The sequence below is a fragment of the Schistocerca piceifrons genome, chromosome 4, assembly GCF_021461385.2.
Source record: "Schistocerca piceifrons isolate TAMUIC-IGC-003096 chromosome 4, iqSchPice1.1, whole genome shotgun sequence".
In the NCBI taxonomy this organism is placed as follows: Eukaryota; Metazoa; Arthropoda; class Insecta; order Orthoptera; family Acrididae; genus Schistocerca; species Schistocerca piceifrons.
This window is the reverse complement of record NC_060141.1, coordinates 157192937-157215075: the sequence shown is the minus strand read 5'-3', so window position 1 is coordinate 157215075 and position 22139 is coordinate 157192937.

Below are 22139 nucleotides of genomic sequence, written 5' to 3'. Positions count from 1 at the left end.
TTAAATTACATTTGTTCCAAATTTAGAGTGAGCTCTCTAGGAAATTTATTATATTCGAACATAGTATTATGTTCTATAATACCGCAGCAATCCGATGTTAAGGACACTGAACAGTAATTTTCCGGGTCTATTCTTTTACCCTTCTTATTATGTAGTAGATTTTTTTGCTGTGGTTTGAGACTTTGCACTGGACGAGAAATTCGTAGTGTATACTGTAAGTGGACTGTTTATGTGTTTGTATGTTGGTAGCGCTATGTAGCGCTCTGTATTAAATCTCTGACTGCGGTGTGCCCACTCTGTAAGAGTCTCTCTGTGGATGGTCAGACCTGATGTTGGAGGTGAATAGCCAGCAGTGATGGAGGTTGGAAGTGAGTAGTTAGCATTGATGGAGGTTAGAGGTTTGAAGTGTTAGCGAAAGCGGACGATCTGGACCTGTCCGACTTGGAGATTCAATATTATTGATGATTATATAATTTTTGGAACTGGATGTCACGGTCGATTATTTAATTTTTGGATTGGTTGTCCCATTATTAGGGTAAATACATTGTTTTCTCGGCAACAAAATCTTTCCTTTGCTAACCACGTGCCTATCAGTAGTTAGAGTCTTCAATCTTTAATTTAGCTGGCAGTATTGGTGATTGCGGCATTGCTGTAGTTCGGGTAATGAAGATTTTTGTGATGTAAGTGACTTACGAAATGTATAGGTTATTGTCAGGATTTCTAGTAATTGAGGGCCATTGTTTTGAGTTACTTTTAAAGCAGTCAGATCGCGTTTTCCATAAAAATTGTGAGTAATTAATGAATAGAAAAAGTTTGAGTTCTATTTGTCAGGGCAAATTCTGTATGTCAGTGTTGAAATGGTAAAGAATAGCAAAGAGACAGTACGTCAGTTACAGTCATCAATTTAAGTAAAAAAATGATTAAATTAAGAAGTTTCACCTTCTCAGTTATTTCAGTTTAAGTAAGTAAAAACTTTTATTAAGGAGTTTCAATACAAGCAAAGTAAGGGGCCGGTGCCGTATAGTACTCTGCGTAAAGCCGAAATGAGATTCCATCCATATCTGTCTCCTTATTTGTTTTCAACTCTTTCAGTTGTTTCTATAAGCTAGGGATGCTTGTTACTATGTCATCCATACGGGACTGTGTGCAGTTGTCAAACGACGGTATGTCTGTGCGATTCTCTTGCTTGAACACTTTCTTAAACGCGTAATTTAAAACTTCGGCTTCCATTTCGTGATCTCCAACTGCCACACCAGACTAGTCAATGAGTGACTGGATGGAAGTCTTAGACGCGCTTAACGATTTTACATATGACTAAAATATTCTCTGGTTCTCCGCCAGATCTTTTGGTAAGATACTACGGTGGTAGTTATTGTATACTTCGCGAATAGACCCATATGAACGACAGCATTTGAGGTGACTTAATTTTGTCCAAAATATGATTTCAGTCGTCAATATCTCGTGAAACACATCGACTGCAGCTCCGCAGAGGTAAAATCCTCCAAAGAAATGTCACTTCACCCAATACATCAATACGTAGTTTCTATTACCTTTGGTACTTTGCTTATGAATGTTCGAAATGTCGTGCATATGCATGTTAATTTCTATATTTTCACTCTATTGTGATTGTTTTTGGTGGATGTTTTGGGTAACTCTGTACTAAAAAGAGTTATTTCTACTTGAAGAAAGTAAGAAAAACGTGTCAGTGTTCGTTGCTCGTATATTTTCACTATTAAACAACCGCCCTAGTACTTACTTACTTTCTGTTTCTGAACGGTTTCCTTTCCACTACGATCATGAACGACCAGAAGTAGCACATAACTTTAGAAACAGCTCTGTAACAGCGGCTTAATCTAGAGATACATGGCAGTGTAGGGTTGCCCTTCGTTGACGCTCTGACAATGAACGAGCAGTGGTTGCCACTGATACGGGAAGAATATCTTCATTAATACGAACTTATTGTCTTGACCTCACTGTTTTCGGACATCTCAAGATCCGATTTTATGTGGCGTCTAGCAAAAGGCCTATAGAAAGCGTGGTGTTTTTAAAAATACACAGAGAGGTACACAGTGAGAGTTTACCGTTTCTTTACGGAAGTCTTATATAATTTTTAATCTTAGGATAAGTTTATACAAGCCACAGATGAAAAATGAATGTCGTGACAAGCCATCACTTGCAACAGCAAGATATACTTATGCTAATCTCATAAGAATTTATTACTGACCATACAAATTATACTTTACAAGTAATTCATTGTGGGCTTATCGTCTGGTTTTCTATTTACCAGAAGTAGTACTAGCAGGACAGATTACTGCCAATAATTTTAGTTTCATTACTACTCATAACAGCATATTACAACTAAATATCTTGTGTATTTTTATGGCACATATGTTTTTGTGTCGCCAGCCGACTTTTGGAAGATCAGGTTCTAAGTTGCTAGTAACATCACTTAGCAGCCCATTACATAAATCAGGATTAAACTACGAGCTGTCTTAACGATCTGTTTTAACGACACTGGAATTTGAGAAAGTATTTGGTGTAAAATATATGTGGGGTGTAGTGAGGTAACAGTGTCATAAAGAACTGTTTACTTCACTCATCTCGTGTATACTTATCTCTCTCTCTCTCTCTCTCTCTCTCTGTCCTTTTATTTTTGTTTATTTGTGAGATACAGTCTACGCCTGTAAAGCCAAATTTACCTGTTACCAAACAGAATTACGAAAACATGCCCAATGATATGCTGTAAAAGAAAAACTCTGTAATTTCCGGTGAACAAACTTCAGAATAATTGAAGGCCATAGTGGCTAAAGAGGAGAATTGCTTTCTATCAGCTGTTCTCAGAACCTTCCACCAACCTTTGTTTTGGGGTGTGGTGCAGATATTTATCCAGAGAGACTCTGCAACGACTGCGGGTGTGGATTTCTTGACCTCTGCTACTGTTTGGGGGTTTAGGGCTCCCCTTAGCCTATCAGCTAGAAAGTGGTTGATTGGGTAGTAGAATATGTGTAGCCTACATATTTCGCTGTTTTAGATTACAGATACCCACCCATAATCCCTATAATCAACTGTACCTCGTATTCGACGAAACGAGAAGATTAACTACACTCCTGGAAATGGAGAAAAGAACACATTGACACCGGTGTGTCAGACCCACCATACTTGCTCCGGACACTGCGAGAGGGCTGTACAAGCAATGATCACACGCACGGCACAGCGGACACACCAGGAACCGCGGTGTTGGCTGTCGAATGGCGCTAGCTGCGCAGCATTTGTGCACCGCCGCCGTCAGTGTCAGCCAGTTTGCCGTGGCATACGGAGCTCAATCGCAGTCTTTAACACTGGTAGCATGCCGCGACAGCGTGGACGTGAACCGTATGTGCAGTTGACGGTCTTTGAGCGAGGGCGTATAGTGGGCATGCGGGAGGCCGGGTGGACGTACCGCCGAATTGCTCAACACGTGGGGCGTGAGGTCTCCACAGTACATCGATGTTGTCGCCAGTGGTCGGCGGAAGGTGCACGTGCCCGTCGACCTGGGACCGGACCGCAGCGACGCACGGATGCACGCCAAGACCGTAGGATCCTACGCAGTGCCGTAGGGGACCGCACCGCCACTTCCCAGCAAATTAGGGACACTGTTGCTCCTGGGGTATCGGCGAGGACCATTCGCAACCGTCTCCATGAAGCTGGGCTACGGTCCCGCACACCGTTAGGCCGTCTTCCGCTCACGCCCCAACATCGTGCAGCCCGCCTCCAGTGGTGTCGCGACAGGCGTGAATGGAGGGACGAATGGAGACGTGTCGGCTTCAGCGATGAGAGTCGCTTCTGCCTTGGTGCTAATGATGGTCGTATGCGTGTTTGGCGCCATGCAGGTGAGCGCCACAATCAGGACTGCATACGACCGAGGCACACAGGGCCAACACCCGTCATCATGGTGTGGGGAGCGATCTCCTACGCTGGCCGTACACCACTGGTGATCGTCGAGGGGACACTGAATAGTGCACGGTACATCCAAACCGTCATCGAACCCATCGTTCTACCATTCCTAGACCGGCAAGGGAACTTGCTGTTCCAACAGGACAATGCACGTCCGCATGTATCCCGTGCCACCCAACGTGCTCTAGAAGGTGTAAGTCAACTACCCTGGCCAGCAAGATCTCCGGATCTGTCCCCCATTGAGCATGTTTGGGACTGGATGAAGCGTCGTCTCACGCGGTCTGCACGTCCAGCACGAACGCTGGTCCAACTGAGGCGCCAGGTGGAAATGGCATGGCAAGCCGTTCCACAGGACTACATCCAGCATCTCTACGATCGTCTCCATGGGAGAATAGCAGCCTGCATTGCTGCGAAAGGTGGATATACACTGTACTAGAGCCGACATTGTGCATGCTCTGTTGCCTGTGTCTATGTGCCTGTGGTTCTGTCAGTGTGATCATGTGATGTATCTGACCCCAGGAATGTGTCAATAAAGTTTCCCCTTCCTGGGACAATGAATTCACGGTGTTCTTATTTCAATTTCCAGGAGTGTATATTAACTGGGTAAGGGAAACTCGTTCTTCCAGGCTAGAAAGAGGAAATGTTGTCGTAATATGAGGTATCTGCATATTTGCCCACGGCAACGGTTCAGAATTAGTTCATTAACGGGAGTAATACCTTGAAATATGTAATCAGTATACCACTTCTGTCGCAAGTCTTGTGTCAAATTTAAAGCAACTGGTTCCAGAAAGTTCTCATTCCATATTGACGCAGATATATGCAATTGTGTTATAGTTTTGCTCCAACGTGAAGCAGTTGAGAGGTGGCTCGCCACTTACTCACTTTAACAACATTGTCAGTCAGATTTACGCTCACATTTTACGTCATGATCTCGGTGTTCTCCAGCATTACATTTGGTATGTGTGGCTTATGGGTTTTTGACGTGGGGAAGTTATGGGCAGATTGTTCTTATAACTGAATTTGTAACCTGTAGTGAACTTGTATCTGAGGGGCTGTAATGGAGGCGACAGAGAACACGGAGAGAAGTGGATTGCGGGCCATATGCTGAGTCCAGCGGCAAGACTAGGTGAGTGATTCTGGGAAGCAGCGTTCGGTGGACCGTACCTGCAGAGGGACTTCTGGCCGATGCCCTTTCGTCCTTCCACTTAGGCTTACAGAGAAGCGGGCTGGTTCAGATAACATTTTACCTGGGCCAGGTGGTAGTCCATTGCAAATGAGGCCAGTTGGCGGAATGTGGCTGGAGGAAGCCACTTAAGAGAGACTGCTGTAAACTGATCTTTTGTCCAAATAGTGGGAAGGTCATAAAACTCCAGATTCTAATGTTAGAAACTGGAAGATACGGACAGAACAACTGGTGCATGTGTTTAGTGGAGGCAAAACTGTAACCTCACTGATGCCAGGAAATTTCCAGGGTCCTTTATCGAGCAGAAAAAGCGTATATTTCACAGGCACTACTGTCTGGGAAGCTTAATAGACTTTTTCAGAAATTTGTCTGCCTGTGTAGATTAAGTCTCTTCGTAAATGAGCGACTGTGGCCCCCATGTAGGTAGATGTTTTTTGCCAAAATATGGCCATGCTTATAGTGAGAACGACGCCTTCCTCGTCAAAAGTTTCCTTTTTTGGACAAGAGAGATTTGGAGTCAGGGATTGGCTCCTCTCAGGATATGCAATATAGAGGTTTGCTCCTGTGCTGTGTCTAGGTGAGCTACCAGGCCAACAGAACACTCGAGAGTGGAGATTCAATGAGAAGAGGATAGTTTGATTGGCTTGTGCAATGTGGAGGCAGTTTCGGTTTTCCTAATTCGGCTACCTTACTGAGGCTTGGTGGAAAGTGATTGTGATTCTTTGCTGTCTTCGTCTTTGGTCCTCGCTTGGTGAAGAACTTCAAGTCATTCCCTTGTTGAGTGAGGATTGTGGACTAAGAGCCAGTGGCAGTGAATCGCTAAATTTTGATATCACGATAAATCACACACATTTAAAAGCTGCCTATCCAACTAAATACACAGAGAATGCAATTACAAAAAGCTTAAAAATGATTCAAATGGCTCTGGGCACTATGGGGCTTAACTGCTGTGGTCATCAGTCCCCTAGAACTTAGAACTACTTAAACCTAACTAACCTAAGGACATCATACACATCCATGCTCGAGGCAGGATTCGAACCTGCGGCCGTAGCGGTCACGCGGCTCCAGACTGTAGCGCCTAGAACCGCACGGCCACTCCGGCCGGCACAAAAAGCTTAAAATGGATTCATCACTCAGAAAATGTTGTGGAGTAAACAAACCAAAGACTGAGTTTAATCGGCAGGCCAGGTAGAAAATTCAACAAATCCACAACAGATCCACTAAAGAGATTGTCTAAATTTCGCTTGTCTGTCCTCTTCTGGAGTACTGCTGCTTTGTATGTGATCCTTAGCAGACACGACTGACGGAGGACATCGAAAACGTTGAGAGAAGGATAGATCGTTTTGTATTATTGCGAAAAGAGGAAGAGAGTGTCACGAATACAATGCGGTGTTGGGTGGTTACCATTAAAACAAAGTCGTATCTCGTTGTAAGGCGAAATTTTCACGCAATTTCGATCACCAACTTTCTCCAGTGAATGCAAAACTAATTTGTTGAATCCCACCTACACAGGAAGAAATGACCGCCGCAATAAAATAAGAGAAATCAGAGTTCGTGAGGAAAGACTTATGTCTGATTTTCCCACGTGCTTTTAGAGAATGGAACTGTTGAGATATAGTCTGAAGATGGTGGAGTTCGTGAGGAAAGACTTAAATGTTTGATTTTCCCACGTGCTATTAGAGAATCTAACTGTTGAGATATAGTCTGAAGATGATTCTATGAACCCTCCGCCATGCACTTAAGCATGAATTACAGAGTAGTCTAGTAGATGTGAAACACTATGTCTCCGAAGTTAAAAAAAGGTTAAGAAAGACAAAAAAATTCCGTGCATAGTAAAAAAGACAACAGACGACCAGCAGACTACCAGAGGAGCCAGTATCAAACATTTCTCCCTGGAGCCGAAAATATAAACGGATGAAATACAAGAATACTGTAAACATACTTTAGAGCTTTAGTGCAGTATGTGTTAAATAACATTATGAGTGATGGGAAGACCCGCAATGGTTCAGTAGCAATGTTAGCGTTTACCAAAGCAAAGAAAACTTTTGTTATCCAAACGAGTCTAAAACCTCATCGACAACTGTAAGCTGAAAGCAGCCTGAATAGCACCAGGAGAGCTGATTGAGAAGCGTTCATGAATTCCAGAGCAAAAATCCATCTGCCAATGTGACGGGACCTTACACTAGTGGAGCAACAAGGACGTCACCCCACTCTACAATGTTGCCAGATTTATTCAAGATGGTGGATCCAAGATGACAATGTCACAATGACGTTATGTTGGGGAGTTCTAATTTTGGCGGGAAAATAGATCACTTGGGCTACCTCCACTAACATAAGTCATCTGACTGCCACCCCTTCCTAGGAACTGGTGGGAAAAGGACACAGCCTGTGCTGGGCTGCTGGATAGGATGGATGGAAGTCTTTATTTTGCAGGCAGTCTTTATTTAAAGAATTTGAGGTAGTAGCTCCATCCAGTGTGTCCACCATGAGGTCAGGAGTCCAACTGACCTAGTACACAATACTGCCACCAGAGGGCACTGGCATCCCACAGTGGTCTGGGGAGGGGGGAAATGGTGGGAAAAGGACTCAGCCTGTTCTGGGATGCTGGATAGGAAGGACTGTACTTTATTTATTTTGGAACAATTTAATTAGAGGTGTATTTGAGATAGTATATTTATTACAGTGATACAAAACAATTGCTCTGATGTACTTAGGGTCACAATACACAGCCTACAGACCTGCAAACTACTCTTAAATTATCTAAATAATGCAGTACACTTATGTACAGACACGCAAACAACTCATCAGCCCACACCCTGCACCATAGACTAACATATTATCCACACATACATAGCTCATACATGTAAGTAGGCAACTGATTCGTCCTCCATCTTCTTGGTTAGGTTGTAATATGCATTGCCCACCATACAGACCTGCAAACTACTCGTTGATCATCGAAATATTGCTTGCAAAACGCTCTACAGACACGCCCACTAATTGTAAACTATCCAAATAATACATTGCACAGCCCACAGACCTGCAAACTACTAGTAAGTCTTCGAAATAATGCAGTACACTGATCTGCAGCCATGGAAACAAATCGTAAATTGTCAAAATAATGCATGTAAAACGCTCTGCAGACACGCTCACCAATTGTAAACTGTCGAAATAATGCAGTACATAGCCTATTTGTAAATCACCGAAATAATGCAGGAAACTGATGTACAGTCACGCAAACAACTTGTAAATTGTCAAAAAATAATGCTTGTAAGAGGCTCTGCAAACGCACTCACAACGCTTTAACAGCAGTAAATAATGCAGTGCACAAACACTCATTGCACATAAAGAATGCTTTTGAACTATGGTCAACTGCAACATATCAGAGGCTCCAACGCACGCGTGCGCCGACGCCACCACGAGCCACCGCCAGATGATGAACACAGGGGCGTGAGCCATTGCTCTGAGGCTGCTGTCGCCTACAGCCAACAGGTGAAAGTTGCATCTACTTTTGGGTATACAGTTAGATTTCTTCGAATGTTATACTGACATCACATGTCTATGTAAATAAGAGCCAAGTCCCCCTCTGGACGAGCACATGTTTACCGTTGCTGGCATGATGCCTCTCTACCTACGGTCCAGCGAAGACCTAATTGCCGAGCGACTCACCCTTGCAGACCCAGCTAAAAGGTTCTCAATTGACATCATAGGTCTACGTAAATAAGAGCCAAGACTTCCCTCTGAACGTGCTATAGAAATCGGTTGCAGTACTTTCCAGAATAGCACAGGGAGCATTCTGCCTAGCGATCCTAATGGGACGTGTGAGACACCTCCAGCCACACATGTGTTTACTGTGGCTGACAAATAGGTGCGGAATGTCTGCGTAGCAACTCACCATAGCAGGTGCAGCTAAAAGGTACCCAATGTTGTACTGATGTCTCACATCTATGTAAATAACAGCCAAGTCTACCTTTCTGAAATCGTAAAGTGACGTATAAATAGTCGCTTTTGTGGGAGCTTTCGTGATGTCTCAGCTTGTCTGCATGGAAATTCTTGTCCTAACAGAACTTGTTTACGAAAATAGGCCAGAATAAAGCCAAATGCGTTCCTCCTGATTGTCCTAACGTGGTACCCCTTCCATCACCTTCCCTGGAAATCATAAAGTCCTGCTTTCAAAACACATCGCTGAAACCAAACCTTCTCACTGCTATGTAGAGGCCCCTATGTCCCAGCACAAAGGGTGTGTTGCGAATGAATGGAGCATTCCGATCAGCTTTTACTGGACTTACCTGCCTAATTACTGATGTTGCTGATGTGGAAGCACTGTCTGCCTTTTTCTTTCCGCTGACAAGACTTTCATCAGCAAAACTATTTTGTACAGATCGCCTTATTGTCCTGACAGTTAAACCCTGAAAAAGTGGCCTACAGATTCTCAAATACGGAAAGACACTTGATCAATTACACTGCTCTGCCACTGAAGACGGAAGCTTGGTTTCAACATGAAACCAATCACTGCATGCCGTGTCGATGTAGTAAACACACAGTTCGTATCCTGCGCCATGCAAAATCGCTCCCTTTTGCATCATGCATACAGCTATCGACCGCCAGACAGTCATACATATACCATGAAGACACAGAGCATAAGCACATGTACAGTAGGTATACTCCCCGGTGCACTAGATATTTCCTACAAGGTTGGGCGGTCATCCGCCACAGCCGACGGTCACAAGTCATCAGCGTGAGCAGAGAGCCCTCAGTGGACCATCGTCAGTCTCTGAACTTTTGTACAAAGTTGGGCTCATTTTGCCCCTCGGCACAAAGGCGTTACCCCTTTCTGGCGCCGGCCGAATTGGCCGAGCGGTTATCGGCGCTACAGTCTGGATCCGCAAGACCGCTACGGTCGCAGGTTCGAATCCTGCCTCGGGCATGGATGTGTGTGATGTCCTTAGGTTAGTTAGGTTTAAGTAGTTATAAGTTCTAGGGGACTGGTGACCTCAGAAGTTAAGTCCCATAGTGCTCAGAGCCATTTGAATCAAGCCCTTTCTGGCCCTGACCTGTTTGCTTGCTTGCTTTCTACTCCCATCTCCAGACTCTGAGATTACAAGAACACATGTATTTTCACATGGTTTGCCAGAATATTATAGCATTTATGCGATACTTTTCGACATCAAGCCCACAGCAATATCGCTTGCATAGAAGTATTTCTCACGCAAATAATTCCGAAGAAATAGATTCGACTTTATTTCTCTAGAACTCGAAACTTCATCGAGATGGAGCGAGCTGTAAACCACTGAGTAACTAGAAACTTATCCCATCTGCGAAGACCTTTATGAGAAATCTCGAAAAAATAGAGGAAACTGATATTTCCACTCACGAATACCGATGTCGGTGATGTAATAGATTCCAAATCATCCTTATAATTTACAAAGTTAGCTAAGGTGTTTCTCATGTCTAGAGAACCACCAAACGAGATGGAGCGTGCTGTAAACCACTGAGTAACTAGAAACTTATCCCATCTGCGAAGACCTTTACGAGAAACCTCGAAAAAATAGAGGAAACTGATATTTCCACTCACGAATACCGATGTCGGTGATGTAATAGATTCCAAATCATCATTATAATTTACAAAGTTAACTAAGGTGTTTCTCATGTCTAGAGAACCACCAAACGTTCCTTTCACCTGTCTTTCAACTGCTAGATGCGCACACCAAAAGCGATGTTCTCTCAACCAATTAAAGGTGGGAAACGTGCAGAAGCAGTCAGTCGCACAATTTACATGGGAGGTAATAATGGTCTAGTGCAAGTACACGTCCATATCGAATCTTCTCAAATTTCCACGCGATCACGAATGCTATCCAACACTACTAAGTATTAGTCTGCTAATTGGCCCTCTAGAGGACGGCACGGTTAAGTCAGCTATATTTCTGCATCCCAAAAGGCCTCTCCATTCGGATGGCTCCTGCAGTTAGCCGGAAATGTGAATCATTTTCGCCATAAACCACCGGCCCAGAGAGCCTAAGAAACTGGCTACATGTATATTTCATCACTGTACTTACAATTAAATATTACGATCGCGGTCTCAATTGGACGACATTCGACAATGAGTGAAGTATCGGAAATACACTGTACTGTCGGCTGTGGCCCTGGAAATAGGAATATTTAACCATTCTTATGACTTGACACACTCCTTCCTTTGCTATCACAGTATTCTACATCAAATCCATACCTTCCTTACAACTGAACATAGTCATTTCCTTTGCACATATCAGAACACACATACAGATACTTTATGAGCCTGATGCTCAAGGCGAAACTGTCATGCATCCCCTACTAGTAAGAATAATACTCTGGTAATAACTGATTCCTGGCGATACGAAACAATACTGAGAGAAAATCAGCGGTGAGTGGACAGATCTCATAAGTTTTTCTTGCAAGTGGTACCACTGTGTCTCAGAAAGAGAGACGTACTCATCTTACAAACCGCCAGATGTTAAAAAATACGATCGCAACAACTACTATATGTTACTGTCAAAAGCGACCTTGTTTCTACAGGTGCTCACAAGTATCCATGTTAAAAGCTATACTGGCTTTATAATTCTAGGTATGGGATTACCTCTGAATGAAGTGGTTACTCCAGATAAATACTGTGGCACTGAATACAGGTGATGATCGCCAGGCTGTACGTTATCATACCAACAGTGCGGCTACACGTCGCCGACAGTGCAACGTTGTAATAAAATTACCTAGTTTAGAAAGTGATTCGGCTAAGTAACGTGGTATGAAACCACTATCTGCAACTCCTTCACACCGCTAGATATTTCTATAATATTTGTAACGTATTCTGTCACGATACCATGTCAGAGGCTCTGCGATATATCCACTGAGCTATAGGCAATGGTTGATTGAGAAGGATCACAAACAGTAGATGGTGTGCTGATTGAGGTTGTAAGAAATGTACACTAGCGTTTCAGATCTCTTGTGCCACGGTTTCCAGTAGAAATGATGTCCATGATTTGGAATCAAGTCTTTCCATTCAACCATATACCTGCATTGTATCCGATGGAGAAGTCCTTTAATGATTACAGCGACTATTTAATCATATTTCTGGCACTCTCATATCTGGAAACAAGTCACTTTGGAACCTATCTCCTATATTAAAATTTTAAATAGTCCCTATGCCTCTTGCAACTGCTGCCATTTCTGCAGCTTTATGCATGTGATCGTTCTAATTTAAGTCGGAACTGAACAGAAGTCAGAGAGAGCTGTATCTACCACTGTCTGCAACCAGTGTAGAAACAGAGTGACCTGAGTTGTGCGACAGGACTGTGTTTTGACCATTCGGTGGAAATGGGAACAAGTTGTCGCAGTTCTGCCAATAGTGTACTATGTGTAAGGTCAGCGCCAAACGAAGCCTCCTCCTGCAACCCGAGATAGTATAAAAGATAGTATGGGAACTGAGAGAAGGACGAGAATTTTGCTACTGAATTGTGGTGCTTCTCCGAACAACATACTGGTACTGCACATTCGTGTCCCACAGGGTCCATTCACGTCCATCACCCCAACATTCTATCGTCGTTATTCTGTACCATCCAACAAAGAAAATTACGAACTGTGAAAGCTCCACTAACTTCATCTGACATAGAACTCGATAAGTTTTTTACCTAGTCTCTCTCCTCCCATATACTGAAAACAAGTACTGTATGCATGCCGGCACCGAGCACATGTGATGGTCCTATTAAATATATAGGTATTGATCCACTGCACAGGCCAGTTTAAAGTTTCATCACCTGTACTGTAGGAGGATGACCGTATGCCACAGACTATATGGTAAGTCGCAAGAGACTCTCCCTGTGACCCTAAGTCATTGTTTGAAACATTGCTTTTTTTTCTACTGTAACATGCTTCGTACACCACCATACATTTTGTTTCTTCCACCAAGACTTCGAGGTCTGTGTCAGGTTCTGAACTGACATTAACATGTTCTGGTCCATTGCCTCTCACACAAAACATGGTGCAAATCATGTTGTTACTGCTGCTACCATAAGACACCATACACACAGAGGATGATTTTAAATAAAAGACAATCACAATATAAGGAAACTGGAAGAGTTTTGCGGCATTGTGGATTGTTTCCAAACTGCAGTCTGAAAGTGACTGACGACCTCTACATTTAAACTCATCTGACTCAGTGATGGAATAGCTGATGGCTCTGCGTTCCATTTCGAATGATTCCTCATACTGCAGTCATGTACACGATCGCTGTTTCAGTGCTAGCCGGCCCCAGAAGGTGTTGCCCCTCCGCCAAAACTCTTCCTCCATCTCAAACAAACGATGTCAGTCAATCATTATGTGGTAACCAACAGCATACCAGTGGACGGATGGAATGGAAAAGACACCATCGAAGTACTGTAATAATAAGCATCACAGTTGATAGTGCGAGCAATTTTAGCAATTTTACAGTAATTTCAACTCCGACCAATGATGCAACAGCATGTTTCCCAATTTCAGTATCATCGCTAAACCACCCATTCTCGACTTTGCGAGTATCATTGTAGATAGATGACTGTGCAGTATGTCCCTTCATTATTAATTATCGAATACATAAATCATCAAAGTATACCAGACAGTGCTCAACATATTTCTAGCACATCGACTATAGTGCATTATTTGCGATCTATCTCTATGCAGATGGGAGTCACAGAGCATTCACGCAGTCTTAGGATAAAATTAGAGATTGAAAGCCCCCCTTTGACCAACCCACCCTGCAGCACCGTTACCGATTTAATCTACAGCTGACCAGAAGTAGACTGCTACATTCTGCATCTCTTGAATTAGCACTCATTATCAGTGTATAGTAACAGATTTGAAAGTGTTGTAATAGCAGACGATTAAGAAGAACAAGAAATGGGTGGTTTTTATGCATGATGAAGCTCCAGACAGATGGAGTTCGAAGCATTTTATGTAAATCAACAATGATATCAATTTTAAAGTATTGTTCTAGTACAAGAAGGGTATTGGTAAGAGAGAACATAAACACACGCACTCCAAAGACTGCACAGTTCAGCACTTAAAACAGGCTATAGTGTTAGATCGCTTCAGTTTCCTACCTGTCAGTGACGTGGCATCCACGATAGTTCGAAAGTGTGTAATAAGTCTTCGTGTCCTGCGTTATTTTCTGCTGTTAAAACATTGTGAGTGTGTTTGCAGAGCCTTTTAGATCCATTATTTTTTGACAATTTTCGAGTTGTTTGCGTGACTATACATCAGTGTCCTGTATGATTTTAGTGATTTACAAGTAGTTTGCAGGTCTGTGGGCTATGTACTGCATTATTTCGACAGTTTGCAATTAGTGAGTGCGTCTGCAGAGCGTTTTACATGCATTAATTTGACAATTTACGATTTGTTTTCATGTCTGCAGATCAGTATACTGCATTATTTCGGTATTTACGAGCAGTTTGCAGGTCTGTGGGCTGTGCAATACATTATTTCGACAGTTTGCAGTTAGTGAGCGTGTCTGCAGAGCGTTTTACGTGCATTATTTCGTTGACCTACGAGTAATTTGCAGGTCTGCACGATGTGCAACGCATTATTAACGTAATTTATGATTTGTTTGCATGTCTGTACATCAGTATACAGAAATATTTAGTTAATTTACGAGTGGATTGTAGGTCAGTAGGCTGTGCATTGTGACCACAAGTATGTCAGAGAAAGTATTTTGTATTGGTGTAATAAATATACTATGTCAAATCCATCCCTAAATAAACTGTTCCAAAATAAATAAAGTACAGTCCTTCCTATCCAGCAGCCCAGCACAGGCTGAGTCCTTTTCTCACGAATTCCAAGGAAGAGGGCCGGTCAGATGACTTAGGTTATTGGAGGTAGCCCAAGTGACCTTTTTTCTACAAAAATTTTAACTTCCCGCCATTTTCTTGGGGAGAGGAGGTGGAAGGGGAGGAGAGGGAGTTTAGAGGTAGCCCAATTGACCTATTTTCCCGCCAAAATTTGAACCTCCCCCATAATGTCATTGCGATGTTGCCATATCTATCGCCGCCATCTTGAATCCGCCATCTTGAATAAATTTGGCAACAATGCAGAGTGGGGTGACATCCTTGTTGTTCCACTACTCCTGATGACCTGTTCTCCTCGGTTTCCTTCACAAGGGATTACAATGTCTAAACATAATTTTCCTAAAGCAGTACAACCCAGCTCTCAAAAAATTCCAAAATGCTGTTATTGAGGTTAGTATAATTCGGAGTGCTGTTGAACATAAAACATTTGTTATTTTTTGACAAAGTAGCCAACAGCTGAGTGTGTAGCCAAAGATCTTGCTCATTCGAAACTCGGTAATAACAACTTCTTTTAATTACTTTTATTTCTATTCTATATTTATTATCAAATGAAAATGTTTGTTAACAAGCACTGAATCACGATTATTAATAAAAGTAATATCTTTTTATGTCTAATTACTGGCCATATGGAGATAGATTAAAGTTTTATACAGATATGTGAAAGCCTTGTTGTTAAATAAAAAGAAACACACACACACACACACACACCAATAAAATTTATACGTCAACAAAATAAGAGTATTTTGTTTTCTACTTTATGTTTCGCATTTCTGTAGCAAATTTTAATTCGTTATGTATACTCGGAATTTTCATGCAATTATTAAGCAAAAATAACAGTGATGTTACTTGTATTAAAAAAATAAGATTCAACATTTGACAATATATCCAATTGTTAATAAAAAGGAAATTAGAAGTGAAAAAGCATAAAAGATGATGGATGATTGGGTTTAACGACCTGTCAACATTAAGGTGATTAGAGATGGAGGACAAGCCCAGATCATATCAAAGATGGGGAAGGAAATCGACTGTGCACTTTCAAGGGGACCATCCCAGCATTTGCCTGGAACGATATAGGGAAATCACAGAAACCCTAAATCTTGAAAGTTGATACATATTTAAACTATCGAACTACCAAATGCTACACGAAGTACTAGTCCATACTGGTAACATAAACAATGTGACGTAGATAACAATAAACACGATAGGAAAATAACACTTCAGATAATCGTAAATGAAAAGTTACTATAACAATAACAAATACAAATTTATATACAATGTGTAACAGGAAGAGTCTATTGTACATTTTATTAAATCCTCGGTTATATAACAAACCTTTTTTTTAGCAACTGTTGGAAATTTTAACAGGACAGTGTGTGTCTCTAACATAGTGCATTGAAAGTTTAATTCCTAGGTATGTGTAAGAAATTTGACTTTTACTAAATCAGAAAGTGGTCTGACCAGTCATTTGACTGTGACATGTATTATGTTGATGAGCTAGCTGTGTTAATTTGTAGTTCAGATGATTTTTTTTTTTTTGTATGCAGTAAGTGACTGCGTTCAGACAGTGAAATAACTGCAGTAATAAATTATTTTGAAAAGTATCCTGCAGGAGACATTGTCTTTTAAGACATGTGCAATCAACTTACTGCCTTCTTCTGCCACATGAAAACATTTTTACCTGACAAGAGCTGGCCTATAGCTACAAGTTTGTGCAGCTATGGCTGTCGATGGATATGTCACCGAATATTTGCAATGATAATTATTTTGTGGTACTAAGTTATAATGTCAGTTTTAAGCTTTTCGTCAATTTGTCTCATATGTGGTGGGTAATAAATCATTTTTATTTTGAGTCTTTATTCCTCCCCATTTAGAATGTAGTAGCACAATATTGGCTTCAACACGGTGTCCTGGAAAGGATAAATGCGTTGTTAACAGCTTTTGGGTTTTACATGTGCATACTTTTCCTGTTTTACCAACAGTTCACTTACAGCTTTGCCTCTCCTGTATCGTTTGGATCACCAGAAGTCACTTATGCTGTTACCGAAAGCTGCCTCAAAGCTACCTGAATGTAGATACTTTTAGGATATTTTATTTATTGGAATCTTCGCCTCATGGTCTGATTCCTGTTTGTGTAATCAAATGTGGCATAAATAATTTTTGGTATAAATCTGCAGAGTGTAATGGGTATATGAGCAGATATTTCTGTTGGTGATTGAAGACAGTGTACTGAAAAAGATTACATTAGTATTTGCATCCAATTGCAGACTAATAATTTTAGCTATTACTAGTCATATATTTTTAGGCTGGCTAGTACTTGCAAGTATGTGTGGAAAGAGAAAGCGGTTATTGTTTATTTTCTCCTAGGCAATAGGTCAGGTGTTAAAGTATGGACACACAGACGCAAGTTGCCTATATTGACAGGCATGGTACACTTAATGGTGCAGTTCCGACCACACAGTAAAAAATCAGGCCATAAAGTCAGTGACATGTTTGTTGGAAGACTGTTCGATTAAGAGAAAACAATCAATACACTAATATGTGCACATATTAAGGTACCACGTATAATAATATCTGCACATATACCCCTTACAGCCGGTATCGTTCCTTTCAAATATACACTCCTGGAAATTGAAATAAGAACACCGTGAATTCATTGTCCCAGGAAGGGGAAACTTTATTGACACATTCCTGGGGTCAGATACATCACATGATCACACTGACAGAACCACAGGCACATAGACACAGGCAACAGAGCATGCACAATGCCGGCTCTAGTACAGTGTATATCCACCTTTCGCAGCAATGCAGGCTGCTATTCTCCCATGGAGACGATCGTAGAGATGCTGGATGTAGTCCTGTGGAACGGCTTGCCATGCCATTTCCACCTGGCGCCTCAGTTGGACCAGCGTTCGTGCTGGACGTGCAGACCGCGTGAGACGACGCTTCATCCAGTCCCAAACATGCTCAATGGGGTACAGATCCGGAGATCTTGCTGGCCAGGGTAGTTGACTTACACCTTCTAGAGCACGTTGGGTGGCACGGGATACATGCGGACGTGCATTGTCCTGTTGGAACAGCAAGTTCCCTTGCCGGTCTAGGAATGGTAGAACGATGGGTTCGATGACGGTTTGGATGTACCGTGCACTATTCAGTGTCCCCTCGACGATCACCAGTGGTGTACGGCCAGTGTAGGAGATCGCTCCCCACACCATGATGCCGGGTGTTGGCCCTGTGTGCCTCGGTCGTATGCAGTCCTGATTGTGGCGCTCACCTGCACGGCGCCAAACACGCATACGACCATCATTGGCACCAAGGCAGAAGCGACTCTCATCGCTGAAGCCGACACGTCTCCATTCGTCCCTCCATTCACGCCTGTCGCGACACCACTGGAGGCGGGCTGCACGATGTTGGGGCGTGAGCGGAAGACGGCCTAACGGTGTGCGGGACCGTAGCCCAGCTTCATGGAGACGGTTGCGAATGGTCCTCGCCGATACCCCAGGAGCAACAGTGTCCCTAATTTGCTGGGAAGTGGCGGTGCGGTCCCCTACGGCACTGCGTAGGATCCTACGGTCTTGGCGTGCATCCGTGCGTCGCTGCGGTCCGGTCCCAGGTCGACGGGCACGTGCACCTTCCGCCGACCACTGGCGACAACATCGATGTACTGTGGAGACCTCACGCCCCACGTGTTGAGCAATTCGGCGGTACGTCCACCCGGCCTCCCGCATGCCCACTATACGCCCTCGCTCAAAGACCGTCAACTGCACATACGGTTCACGTCCACGCTGTCGCGGCATGCTACCAGTGTTAAAGACTGCGATTGAGCTCCGTATGCCACGGCAAACTGGCTGACACTGACGGCGGCGGTGCACAAATGCTGCGCAGCTAGCGCCATTCGACGGCCAACACCGCGGTTCCTGGTGTGTTCGCTGTGCCGTGCGTGTGATCATTGCTTGTACAGCCCTCTCGCAGTGTCCGGAGCAAGTATGGTGGGTCTGACACACCGGTGTCAATGTGTTCTTTTTTCCATTTCCAGGAGTGTATTTGTCTGCTGTGATGGACATGGAACTGTTCTGATGGTACCTGCATGGGATCTGAATTATCTGGCGGCAATGAAGAGGGTCACTACTGGGCCACGTACAGGGCATGGCCACGGTTACCCTGAATAACCCGAGGCAGAAGGAACCACGCCCCAGCAGTGGAGTCCGAGATGAACAGAATAGCATTCACAAGGCTGTCGTGCCCAGGGTTGCATCTGAGCGATGGGCACCGACTTCGCCTGGTGGTCGGCTGTCAGTGCTTGGTGAATGTGGTGGGACTCCATCAGGACAGTTATGTACACCACGCGTGACCTCTTACCACAGTTATGGTGCAGCTACTGGCAGACCTCGTGCCGATGAATTTTCGCGGCATATCTGTTACGATGCATTCACGTATGTTTCGTAGATGAACTACACTGAAGTACCAAAGAAACTCGTATAGGCATACGCATTCAAATACAGAGAGATGTAAACAGCCAGAATATGGTGCAGTTGTTAGATGGTTTACTGCTGCTACTGTTGCAGGTTATCAAGAAGCCAGTGAGTTTGAATGTGGTGTCATAGTCGGCGCACGAGCGATGGGACAAAGCATCTCCGAGGTAGGAGTGAAGTGGGGATTTTCCCGTACGACCATTTGACGGATGTACCGTGAATATCGCGAATCCGGTAGAACATCAAATCTCCGACATCACTGCGGCCTGAAAAAGATCCTGCAAGAACAGGACCAACAATGACTGAAGAGAACCGCTCCTCATGACAGAAGTGCAACCATTCCGGAAATTGCTGCAGATTTCAATGCTGTGCCATCAACAGGTGTCACCATGCGAACTACTCAACGAAACATCATCGATATGGGCTTCCGGAGCCGAAGGTCCATCCATGTACCCTTGTGGCTGCACGACACGGATTTACCCCTCGCCTGGGCCCGTGAACATTGGACTGTTGATGACTGGAAACATGTTGCCTTGTCGGTCGAGTCTCGTTTCAAATTGTATCGAGCAGATGGACGTGTATGGGTATGGAGACAACCTCATGAATCCGTGGGCCCTGCATGTGAGCAGGGGACAGTTCAAGCTGGTGGGGGCTTTGTAATGTTGCATGACGTGCGAAGTTGGAGTGATATGGGACACCTGAAACGTCTAGGTACGACTCTGAGAGGTGACACATACATAAGCATTCTGTCTGATCACCTGCACCCATTCATGTCCACTGTGCATTCCGTCGGATTTGGGCAATTCTAGCAGGACAGTGCTACACCCCACAGGTCCAGAATTGCTACAGAGTGGTTCCAGGAACACTCTTCGGAGTTTAAAAACTTCCGCTGGCCACCAGACTTCCCATACATGAACATTATTGAGCACACCTGGGATGACTTGCAACGTGCTCTTCAGAAGAGAGCTCCACCTCCCGGTACTCTTACGGATTTATGAACAGCCCTGCAGGATTCATGGTGTCAGTTCCCTCCAGCATTACTTCAGACATTATTCGAGTCCATGCCACGTCGTGTTACGGCACTTGTGCCTGCTTGCGGGGGCTCTACACCAGATTAGGCAGATGAACCAGTTTCTTTGGCTCTTCAGTGTATATTACCAACAGTACGCACCAACGAATTTTCACTGTGCAGTGGAGTGAGGGTTGATTTGAAACTTTCTGGTAGATTAAACCTGCTTGTAGGACGAGAAGTTGGGATGGTAAGAGAGAGGCACAGTCGGAAATGAAGTTGTGAACGCAGGTTTTGATTCGTGCCTGGGTATCTCAGAGGGCAGAGCAGCAGTCCTGTGAAAAGCAAAGGTTCCTGATTCGTATCCTCGTCCAGAACACAGTTTTACACTACCAGCAAGTTTCAATTCAGCGTATACTTTGCAGCACATCATTATGGAAACGATCGCCTTGGCCGTGGCTAAACCACTCCGCCGCGGTATCCCCTCTTCGAAGAGCTAATCCCGCAAGATTTGCAGGAAAACGTTTGTGTAGTTTGGAAGAAAGGAGCTGAGGCACTGGCGGCAATGAAGCTGTAAGAGTGGGTCGTGAGTCGTGGCTGGTTAGTGCAGTGTGTAAGAGTATTGCCTGCGAAAGACAAAGGCCCATTGTTCGTGTCCTGGTCCAACATAACGTTTTAGTCTACCAGAGAGTTCTTACACACAATACGTGAGGCGAACTTATAATATGGTTTTATTTGACTTCCCAGTGTTGCGGATATTTTTCGCAGAAATTTTCGCAAAATCCCTTTCACTAATTACGGCTGAGAGTTTTACCTTGCGGATCGTATCAAGATATGACAGGCAAAGTTGAATCAAATCGTATTTTTGATCGTCCTGTGCATTCTAAGTCAACGGACTGTACTTTTCGATTACACTCTTGGTGACAAATAGTAATTCCTTCGAACAGGCCTCGGAACTCCCAACGGAGCCGACCGACTGCCGTGTCATGTGCAGCCTTCAAGCGTCATCCTAGCGGATACGGATACGGACGGGGGGGGGGGGGGGGTCCAGCATACCGGTCTCCCGGCAGTTGACACTTTTCGTGATCTGGAACCGCTACCAGTCTGTCAAGTAGCTCCTCAATTGGCATCACGAGGCTGAGAGCGGCAGTAGGTCACTTGACGGCCCGGATGGACAACCATGCAAGTGCCGACGACACTCGACGGGAACCCGGGTACCCATCTTGACACGCCACAATGGTAAGAATAACTACCGTAAAGCACCTAGGAGTAACCAGCCGTAGTGACCTAAACTGTAGCGAACACGTCATACAAATTGTAGGAAAAGCAGATACCAGACTAAAAGCTTCATCAACATCTACATCTACGTGGACACTCTGAAATCACACTTAGGTGCCCGGCAGTGGCTTCATCGGACCACTTTCACAATAACTCTCTATTATTCCAATCTCGAACAGGACGCGTTAGAGCTCTGATTTCCCGTATTTTATTACGATGATTGTTTCTCCCTCTTAGGTCGGTGTCAACGAAATATTTACGCATTCGGAGGAGAAAGCTGATGACCGAAATTTCGTTAGAACATTCCGGCGCAACGAAAAGCGCCTTTATTTTAATGAGGTCCGCCCCAAATTCTGTATCATGTCCGTGACATTCTCTTGCCTGTTTATCGATAATACAAAACTTACTGCTCTTCTTTGAAT